Source organism: Meleagris gallopavo, chromosome 20 (assembly GCF_000146605.3).
Source record: "Meleagris gallopavo isolate NT-WF06-2002-E0010 breed Aviagen turkey brand Nicholas breeding stock chromosome 20, Turkey_5.1, whole genome shotgun sequence".
NCBI lineage: Eukaryota > Metazoa > Chordata > Aves > Galliformes > Phasianidae > Meleagris > Meleagris gallopavo.
The window spans coordinates 9,304,462-9,315,492 of record NC_015030.2 but is presented as its reverse complement, the minus strand read 5'-3'; the positions used below and the strand labels follow the sequence as shown (position 1 = coordinate 9,315,492).

At 38.8% G+C, this 11,031-nt stretch overlaps 1 long non-coding RNA gene across 1 annotated transcript; it reads left to right on the top strand.

Annotated features, from left to right (window-relative positions):
* The first annotated feature begins 2,699 nt into the window (after nt 1-2,699).
* On the top strand, nt 2,700-10,053 carry LOC104913818. The gene is made up of 3 exons (XR_004161712.1): nt 2,700-2,907; nt 5,832-5,986; nt 9,938-10,053. It is a non-coding gene; the product is annotated as an uncharacterized LOC104913818 (long non-coding RNA).
* The last annotated feature ends 978 nt before the right edge of the window (nt 10,054-11,031 follow it).

The following is an 11,031-nucleotide window of genomic DNA, read 5'->3' as shown; positions in this document are numbered from 1 at the left end:
TTACCATCTGAAATACTATCTAACTGTATTTTACAGTCCTCTCTCTTACATTTCCTGTACTGTATGATGATAAGCACGTGCAATAAATGCGTGTAAATGTTTAAGTTACAGTTAGGAACAATTGTTATTTACTGCTTTGTGGCAGTCTTTCTTCCTTGAAATATTTTTGTGTCATGAAGTGATATTTCTCTGAATCAGAGTTATGGAAGAAAAGTACTTTTTGCTTTAACACATTTACCAAAGAAGTGATTTTCAATTGAGGAAGCACTGTAGATGCTTTTATAAGTCGTCTTCTTTTAAACTTATGGAGTGATTTCTGCTGGTACTGACTACCCCAACTATTCATTGTATGTTCTTTGGGCACGGTTTTGCTTTCTTCTCTTGTATGAGAAAATAACAATCTGCTTGTGGCACAATCTAGGTAAAAAAGAAAATCCATAAATAGTGTTTAATAATGTATTTTTCTATACAAGTTCCTCTCTGGCAGTGAAGCTGAAGAAGCACAAAGCTTGTTCTAAAAGATTTAAGCAATACAACAGCATACTTTGACTATATATGGCTAAAAAACGCTTATTTTCAAGTATTCGTCTCTATAAATGAAATATTTTCTCCTTTTTTTTCTTTTCCCCTTCTAGAAATTGTTGGTGGGTGGGTTTTTTTGTTTTGTTTTGTTTTTTGTTTTTTGTTTTTCTTAAATAAAGGTCTTAAGTACACTTGGCTTCTGAGAAAAAGGGCCAGTGTCAGCATCCCTGCTTGTCCAATGGGGAGATGGCAGAAGAGCGGTGTGGGAATGGGTCTGCCTGGCAAGCAGGCATTTCATCTGCTTCCATCTCTACGTTTAACAATGTTTCTGCCACTTCTTTTAAAATCAGGAATCATGGAGGCCTTGTATGAGCTCTGTAAACAGTGGCAGATTGCTGAGGAGTGCATGCCGTGGCACATCCTACTGCATTTTCTCCTGACTGAACCTTGACTATATGGAGAAACACCCTGACAAATCAGTTTCAGGTCTCTTTGTTTTCCTCCTTTTCTCCTCACTAATGAGACAGCTGAAGAGAAGGGAAGAGTTCCCATAGTTAATTGATGATTTTCTAACTGAAAGCCATAGCAAAGTCCCTAGTGTGAAATGCTAGGAGAAAAGAATCCTGAGTGTAAAATAAGAATAAAAAAAATTTAAAAAAGCAGAAACTAACTATATTTTGCTACATAACTAATCACTGGGAATCAGGCTCTAGAGATTGCTTCTCAAATAAATATGAAACAAGTAATTATTTTGCATCTTGAGCAACAACTGAGAAGAAAAAAATGGAGTTTCCTAGGCAAGTGGGAAGGAAAAATATTTTTGATCCTGTGGATAAATTTAGGACCAAATCTTCAGATAATAGAGAATCAAGTAATTACTTTCAGCTCCGAGCAGCTGCAGAGGGATGAATATTTTCAGACCGTGAGCTGTTGAAATTTTGCATGATGTCTGCTGCTCTCTGAAACGTCATCAGTTTAGGATTCACCCAGTAAACCAGGAAATGTCCTCCCCCAGTTCACACTTAATAAAATCAGCATGGCAAATGGTGTGATAAAAGAATTAGACCCAGCAGATCTTGCTAGCTATGTTTCTAAGCTGTTCAATTGCAGAGAGGTGATATTTTTAGTTCCTTCCCTCACTACTCGTGGTTGACTTAAGCATGTTGATATGATTTTGAATTAGGTTTAATAAGACATAATGCTACTTGTGCTTGTATGAGAGTAGTTTTACACTGAGGCATAAAACAACCTGACTGTACAGTCTGGAAACTGGCACCTTAAACTTACAATAACTGGCGGCTGAATTTTCTTTCCTTGGCTGAACCATCACCTCCAGACCCTCACAATAACATTCCATGTATATAAATTTTTGAGGTTTATTTCTACCATTAAGAATCGAGAATCACATGCTGCTCTTGCTTTTCTATCACCTTCCCTTTAAATTAAAGTGCATTAAAGTGTTAGAAATGCAGTGCAAATTTCTCCTCCTGGGATTCTACTGAATGGTGATATTCAGTTACCGTACCTTGATGTCAGCCTGACTTTGGGGGAATCTGCTCTCTCTACGTGCACTGAATCCCCAACTTGGCTATTACCATGAGGATCTGAGGAGGAAAGTTTGCCTCCAATGTCTGGGTGCCACTGGGATTTCTCATGCTATGTATAATGCATGATGCAAGTTGCTGCAGTTTTTTCCCCTCATTTTAGTCAATAGCCCTAATCCTTTCGACCAGATTTCTGCAGCACAAATACCTGTAAAATGCTGCTTACTAACACTTAGCAACTGCTAATGAGTGTGGTGCTTTTAAATTTTGTGGTTGAAGTGCTGGGGAGGCTTGTTGAAAACACAGTTTACATTTGTGTAAATGAAAGGCCAGTTACAATGGAATTTTGACCATTGGAATTTTTGGATAAAAGAGTGTCCAAGAGCTTCACCCTGCTGTGCACTGCTAATTATGGCAGAGTCATATTCTTATGTATTTAATGATTACCCTTTCAGCAAATTGCAGCGCTTTAACAACTGCTCACACCCACAGAGGGTACTGAGCAATGTTATTCATTTGACAATCGATCTCAAATTCTATGTCAAGAAAGACATTTCAAATATTGAGACTCAGTATCGTATTTTGTATGTTCTGAGACAGCAAAACTAAGAAGCATTAAACACAAGTATAATTCCCTGCTTTGCACAACACAGACTCGAAGAGCATCATGTGCTGAGCTTGAGATGTAGAGACCTGCTGCTGTTCCTGACCTGCTGTGGGCTGTGGCTGGCTGACCTGCCCTCTGCTCCACTCTACAAAGCTGGTATCTTCACTGCTCCTCTGCTCCAAGACTGAATGGCCAGAGCCCAGCTCACCTTATCAGAGCAATCATTTGTGAAGCGTAAGTAAAGGTTTCCTACTCTCCCTATGAGGAATTGGAGTGGTTGTTCTCTGAGAAAGGCATTTTTGGAGTTCTTTGGTGCTGGGTTAGTGGTGACAGAATAAGAGAAGACCATTAACCTTCTTGTATGCATCCTGATGTGAAGGTAGAAAGGCAATCATTTGAACAAAAACAAGCTAGCATCTCAAAATTACAGAATTGAGTCTTCTTTTAGCAAAATTCAAAGTTTGCACATATTTCAGCATAAAACTCTTTACAGGAAGAATTGCATGGAAAATAACGCCACAAGGTTTTCAGTCTACAAATGTGATGCCTTCAGAGAATAACCTCATTCCTGTGTAGAAAGAGGAAAAAGCATCCTTAAGGATATGTGTATCTTACTCATTGAAGTAAATAAGGCTACTTAATGCCCAACTGCAGCACAGCCTTACAATCTGGTGCAGTTTTAAATGCTTGAATCAATCTTGTTTATGGGAACAGATCTACTCATAATGTGTATTCAAGCACGTAGCACAGTGTCTGCAGAAGCAGTCCGTAAGTGTAGGGAGAACTCTGCATGCTCACATCCTTCCAGGCTGGGCATCTGTCTCTCCCTAAGTTGACAAAGCTTTTATTTAGTAAAACTAATGATTCATGAGCAAAATTTGAGTTTTTATGAATTTGAGAATGGAATTTTAGTGCAAAAGTGGTAATGAGGTGGATAAAGCTGTGTGAAGCTTCAAGCATCAGCAATCCCTGGCACAGCTTGAGAAAAGTAGGCCTAAAGTTCATCTTTAATTCTTTTCAGAACTGATGCTGAAATGCAGTGTAATTTAATCTAAAAGATTTTTTGTTCGTTATTAACAGTGCCTTGGGACTGGTAGTGTTCTGAGTAGTTTTTTACTCAAATACCAGTGAAGCTGTGCAGGTTTCTGGGGTTTTACCTCAGCCAGACTTCAGCAATTGCAACAGGACAGTGCGCCAAACAAGCTGCAAGGCTGCGTAATTACTGAAAGGACGTTCCCTACCTGCTGCTTCAGCCAGCTCTGGTTTTCCCAGAGCTGGGATTTCCCCTGGGGAGTCTTTGTTCAGACTTGCTTAGTATAAAAGGAAGGTTAGAGAGAAGAGGCAGATGCCTGGCAAACTGAACAGGCCGGCAAGGGGACCTTTCTCTTACTACAGAGGCAAATAACGTTGGGCAGCTAGCAAACTGTAAATCATGATGTGGGTAAAATGGCAGTGGGCATAGTCCAGTGCTAACTGATGAGCTTTATTGTTCTTATAATTAAGAAATTAAGCGGGAGATGTGTAAAGTAAAAGGAAGCAAAGTGTACGCTGAAGCTCTTGAGGGTTGGGGGGGAAAGCAGCTTGGAGAGAAGGGAGTGAGCTGAGAATGGCTTTCAAAGCTTTTAGTAACTTTTTGACTGTGAGTAGATTTGAATAAAAGTTTGGCAGAATATTTAGTTTTAAGGAGTATTTAAATATTTGGTTTGCATGGTGAGAAATGCTATTTTTTGCACTTCCACTTTCACAGGAAAGATGTTCAAAATGAGGAACTGTTTTTAAAAGCACTGGCAAATGTTTTTCTTACATAAAATCTTAAGAGCTAAATGTTGTCATTAAGTGCCTACAAGGCTGGCAACTTCAGTAACTGGAACCAGAGATTGTAAAATGATTGAGACATCGAATACAGAGAGAGAGGAAGAACAGTTTCTCTGGAAAATGCCAAATCATGTTCCGATGAAATACAGTTCTTGCCAGAGTTGAGTATGGGCACTCAGTTAAAGCAGTAGTTACTGCTTTTCAAGGAAATTCATCTGAAATGACAATGTGTTTGTTAGCTGCTTTGAGGTGAATATCTTTAAATATGGTTAATAATGATGTATACTGACTTCTTGGAAGTAATTGCAAATACAGTTCTCCTAGAGTACTTGGATTCCTAGCTTTGGTCTAGGGAATGGATAGCTATTTTGTCTTGCAGGGAGTTCAGTTTACCTCCTGGCACTTGCCTGTAAGTATTGCCACTGGACTGACCCCCTGCAATCATGAGTTGTTCAGTCTCTGGCTGGCCTGCCTTAGCAGCTCCAGTACTTGAAAATAGTCTGCTAAGCTCTTCAGGTGCATTGTTATGTCTTAGCAGTGGTCAGCTTCATATGTAGGGAGAGTTCAGGGATTTATTTTGGACTGAGATTTCAGTGAAAGAAAATGGCAGGAGTTCAGGTGTGTATGTCTCTTCCTCATTTTTTGGGCCCCCTTGAGAGGGAGGAAAGCTCCTGAAATTCAAAGCATCTACTGTGCACATCTTTGATGACTGAAATCTTCAAACTTGGACATAATGCATGAGATCAGCTCATGAGCATAACGCTCTTGTCTGTTATCGAAGAGACAACTAAGTGTTGCTCTTGTTCTTTCACACCTACATCTTCTGTCTCTGCCAAGATGTATTTCCTTCATCTGTGGCCTTATTTAGCATGCTGTCCACCTACTATCTGCATTTTCATTATGTATTTTAAATGAGCAATAAAATACCCATTTACATAATGAATACATTTATATTGACATGTTATATAATTTAGAGATGTACTTAATTATAACTGTTTATAATTAGGTCTCTTGCTATGCCAGCTAGCTCTTATGTTATTTATAAAACTTCAGGAGTAGTAGAAAAACATGAATATTTCAGTGTGAAAATAATCTTTGATGTTGCCTCATTTGTAACCCTTTTGTGCTTGGATCCATTTATCTTGGGGTGTTCCTGTTTCTCTGGAATGGAACGAACTCACACAAACATTTTGGGACTTTGCTGCTTTTAAAAGCTCAGGGCTGGTAGCAACAAATGCTCCCCAGAGAGCTGGAAATACAGGCATCTTTTACATTTCTTTGACAATCCAAATTTTTATTTTTATAACCTCACTAATTGTCATCTTGTAAAATCTTTCTTTCAGTGCATTACAGTGGATGCTAAATTTGACAAGCTGGATATGATGCATATATTGAAACATTCTTCACATGAAGATTTTGGCTTTAGAGACAACAGGTTTTTGAAGACCTTATTTTGTGAAGGAACCAAACTTCAGACCTTTGAAGGAATCATGCTTTGGTGAGAAGCCTGACACATTTAACAAAATTAACTCTTTTAAAAATGCCAAAACCGTGACTTCCAAATTAGTAAAAACTACTGGAGCGTTGAGTCTACACTGTTTGCATGTGATGTAAAATTATCACTGAGGGCAAAAACACTCTTGTTTAGAGGGGAAAATAATTCGGGTTTCACACATTAGCTGTTCCCAGCTTATTTATCTTTTGTTGAAGCACTGACCTACAGTGTCTGTCTTACCCAGGGAGGTTTCCATAGAAACTGGCTGACTTGGAGCATGTTTATGTTCTGGCAGCAGCCTAAAATGGTCTTCAGCTGCATGTTGTGTGAGGAAGAGCAGTAGTTCTGCTAAACATCAGAAAGCTCTCGATGGTCCAGTAGTGAAGTTCAGTGTAACCAAGGCTGAGAACTGCTGTGCTCACTTGCTCGAGTTATAACTGATGTGTCGTGTGAAAGTAACCCAGAAAATGCAGAGGAAGTTGAATTATAGAGTTGGGACTTGAATGGTGAGAATTAATTTTGCAGTGGTCGTAAACATACACATCACTGAGAAATAAAGCACACAACAACTGGAATTCCCGGGAGTTCTTATCAATGAAAAGTGACTATTCAGAAACACAAATGCTGAAGTGTTTTGGACTAAACTGTGAGCTCTCTCTGTGACTCTTCTAAAATTAAGAAAGGTAGGTAACCAACAGGAAAACAAAGACACTCCTATTAGTTTGTATTTTATCTCTTTTGCTTCCCATAGAAAAAGTTGTGTGGCTAAATGTGTAGAATTTCTCTTTAAAACATTATTTCCAGAGATAAACTGGAGGTGTGGGATTACTTGGTGAACAACCACCCATCTGGGCAGCGTGCTTCAGAAAGGAGGTGCAGATGTTGGCTCTCGAAAGTAATTTTGTATTTGAAGATTAGCATTGGGAATTTAAAGAATTTTAGTTAATCTCGTGGTGTGGTCAGTGGACCTCTGTTTTAATAACAAAAAGTAGCAGATACATAATAATCAGTTCAGGAACCACTGAAGCAGTCTGCTGTAATTCTTAAAGAATTCTCCTTTAATTTTAATTCCAGTTAATTAATTGGTTCTGGGATTATCGCACATCATTTTCTACTCCACTGCAGAACTGTATTTCTGAAGAGGTTGTGCTTTCATCTGTATGTAGTGTAGACCATCCTTGGTTTTGCATCCAGTATGCAACTTTTGGCTTCTGTGCTATAGCATCTTAAATGCCAATCTATTTCTTAGCTATTTTGTTTAACTTTGATTGGAAAGAAGTTTCCCATATTTGTATTGGTTGCTTTGTTTCTGTTTTTCTTCCTGAATTGGTCTTCCAACTGTCCAGTATTTTCTGGTTGACTGCTTTTATGATTGATCCCTTCTGGACAACAGGGTGCCTTTTCTTTGAATCACACAAGCAGCACTTCTTTGATTCAGTTTAAGGGACCACTGTCAGTCTCTGACCCAATCTCCTATTCAAAGAAGGCCCATCAGGTCAGTTTTGTCTGCCTGTGTCTTGAAAAACCTGTGAAGAGAGGATGCAGTAGACCTCTTAAAGCTGTGTGCCTATCTCATTTGGTACGTTACTTAGCGATCCAGTTCTCTTTGAAGTACATAAAGCTTTATTGTTGATGCTTTGCTTCTTCTACATGCATCTTCTTCCTTGTCATTCGTGGGGAAATCTGGAAGTCTCTTTGTATATTTGAAATAAACTCTTAGAGATGTTTGCATTTCTGACTACTGTAGCAGGAAGACATTCTTATTCTTTACTTGAAGTGGAAACAAGACTCCTTCGGTGTTAGCTGAAGATTTGTATTTTGTTTCTAAAGCTTAAATCTGAATACAAATTCAATAGAAATCAACCTCTTTCTCTCCCTAAACATGCTCTGGAGAATTATGGCCAAAATCCAGGGCTACGATATGCCTAAGTTGGCAGCTTATTTATTTCTTTATTGATTAACATTCAGAGAACATCAGCACTAGTGAAACACTCAGTGCAGTATTCCATCTCTTCAGTCTTATTTTTCTCTCTGTGGATTACCTCATGTATAATCAGTAGAAAATGTCAATTGTTCTGGAATCTTATATCTCAAAGGACACACCCAAGATTTTAGGCTACTTAACTGTACTTCCAGCCCATCACGTCTGTAACAAGGTACTGGAAGAAAAATGATTTGTCCTTCTTAGTTTGGCTTATTTGAATTTTTTTTTAATTACTACAAAATATCAAGTGTGTATACTCTAAAGAATAAAAACAAAAAAACTAAATGGAAGACGTAATTGCTGTTCTGAATCGGTTATCAGGCTTTGATTTGGTACAGGAGTATTACAGGTATTGGTCTATGAGAGCCAGCACAAATATTTGCATAAGAGGTGTTGTCCATAGGAATGATTTGCAAGAGCAGAAGGGGAGGCAGTCAGAGAAAGGAACAGGGATTCTCTCCATGATATCTAGCAGTCTGGAAGGAGTTTTGTGCTTGAGTGAATGTGAGAAAGACAAATGGACAAGTTAGGCATTTGTGGTGTGGGACTGCTGTGATTGTTGGTCTCTTCTCTGTAACACCAAAATGGAACAAAGAAAATTCTTGGGATTATGTCTGGAGGAAAAACCATTTTCCTGCCCACTAAAAGTTTGAAATTAAAATGTGCCCAGGAATTGAACATCTGCTATTTTTATGGATACCTCTGCACTGAATGGAGAAATCCTATCTCATACATAAGTTGCAATTTTAGAAGCTTTAGGAAGGTTGTTTTAAGACACAGTTCTGTGCAGCTTCTTCTGATGCTCCTGAAGCCGACATTTGATATTTAGTAAGGAAGGATCTCCAAAGTTGGTTGCTTTTAGTTAGATTGCTGCACTGGCTTTTTGATCAATGGGAGTACACCATGGACTAGATAGGCACAACTAATGGTAGCACTGAAAAAAAGACTGGAGCATAACAATAAATGCATGATTACATGAATAAACACTTCAAGTCCTTGTTAGCAGGTATGTCGGAGTGGCGCAGGACTCGTCTCATTTGAACAACACAGACGTGTGGCTTGAATAGGGCTGCAGGGTAGTCAGAATAGTTGCTGTTTGGAACAAACTGTACGCTGTACTTCAGAAGGTGAAATGCTGTGCTACACCTCAGATAATGGGGGAAGGATATAACCAGGTTATTGTTTAACGTGTCCTAGAAGTACTTAAACAGGAAGAGTAGAGGAAGCTTTCCCCATCAACCACAACGTAGGGAGTAGAAGGAAAGAGATCAAAGTGCCTCACTGGCTCGTTTTGAAGACTGTGAATTAGCTCTGAGCAAGGTGTTAATTAAAAAACAATCCAGAAGAAAGTTTCAGGATTTGCATTTTGCAACAAAACTTGAGTGATTTGAGAAGTTGATCTCAGGTTAAGAGAATTTTCCTCTAAGCTTGGCTTGGTGCACATTTCAAATAAATGATGCAAAACAGCTATCAGCAAGGATCAATGCATCTGTCACATCAAAACTGCACTGTCTGATTTACATTACCTGAGACTGATTTATCAGAGTAGCCCAGACATAAAAGCCTCATTCTGGAGTTCAGTTTATAATTTTTCTAAACCATTTATTGAGATCTTTGTACCTTTTCTCCCTGTCACACTGTCTTTCAAGAACGTGTAAAGTGGAAGACGAGGCAGTCAGGATTCAGGGGAAGTTTTATGATCGAGCGTATCTCAGTTTGCTCCCTTCTTTGCTGTTGCTGCTTTTTGTTGGTTTTGTGATTTGCTTGTTGAGTAACTTGATGCTCTCAGCTATGTTGGTATGAACAGTGATGTGCTTCAAGAAAACCCGTGAGCTTTCATCAACCTTATTTGAAACCCGGGGCCATTTCATTGCAAAGATCACATTTAATCTGTTTTGAGTGTATAAACAATACAGGTTGTGTCATGGGATGGCAAAAGGAGCGTCTGATTGGCATTGTGCTCTTCTCAGTTTTTCAGAGGAGTGATAAAGACATTGCTGTGCTCGTCTGTGCTGTGGTTCTCTGTACAAATGTGAACCCTCGTCTCAGTGTCTGACTTGTGAAGCCACATGGAAATAGGTGAACAGGTAAGCAGGGAGGCACTGTTTGCTTTTCGAGAAATTAATAATAAAGTACTTCTACATTCTCAGTGTGATATAGTAAATATATTGAAGAAGACAAGATGGTAAATATTGCATGCAGTTGATATCTTGTGTTTTTAGCATTGTTTCTGCAGTGTCGGCACAGGCTCTCACAGGAAACACCCCTTCCCATTAGTTGAATTATTACCAGCAGAGCTTCCCAACACACTGTGAGATTTATGATCTCATCTCTTTTCCAGTGTCTCTATAATTAAGCAAACCTAAGGGTAAGATTCAGTCAAATGAAGCTGAAATTAAACTCATTCCACATGTTCTGAAAGACTCGACTTTATTGAAGCCAGGGTATTGAATGTAAACGCTCTGCATTTTAGCCTGGTTTATTCTTCCTTTAAGGCTGACATAAATAAATATTCTGTAGCACTTCTGGGAAGTAACAAATCCACAGTAGTAGAAAACAGCTTCCCTGTACGTGAAGCCTCCTATGTGTTGTTTAGGATCCAGAGGTGCTGTTAGATCTTTCCATCTGTTGCTGTGTTTATTGGAGCATGGTATTAATGCATTCTGCTGTAAAGACTATGATACAAAGCACTAGCTTGACTTCAGAGCTTCTACTCGCATGCTTTATTTCTTCACTTTGGAGTGATTCTAGTGCTTCTTCACTGCACCATGAGCATGTTGATTTTGCAGCATCTTTGGAGTGCAAGTTGGAATACTTTTTCCTGCTGCTTTGAGATGGAAATAGTTGCTGCTATTGCCTGTTTTATTGTTGTTAGGGTAACAATACTAGCTGATGATAGAGTACATCATACCACTGTAACTGGCTAAGAATATTTGTCTTGGCAAATGAGTAAATTGAATTGTTCATTCTTTCTCTTTGCGAAGCAAGTGGGAATAATGTCCTGTATGAAGTACTCTGAGGTATGCAGATACGTGCAAATTGCTATTTCTAACTAAATTCTAAC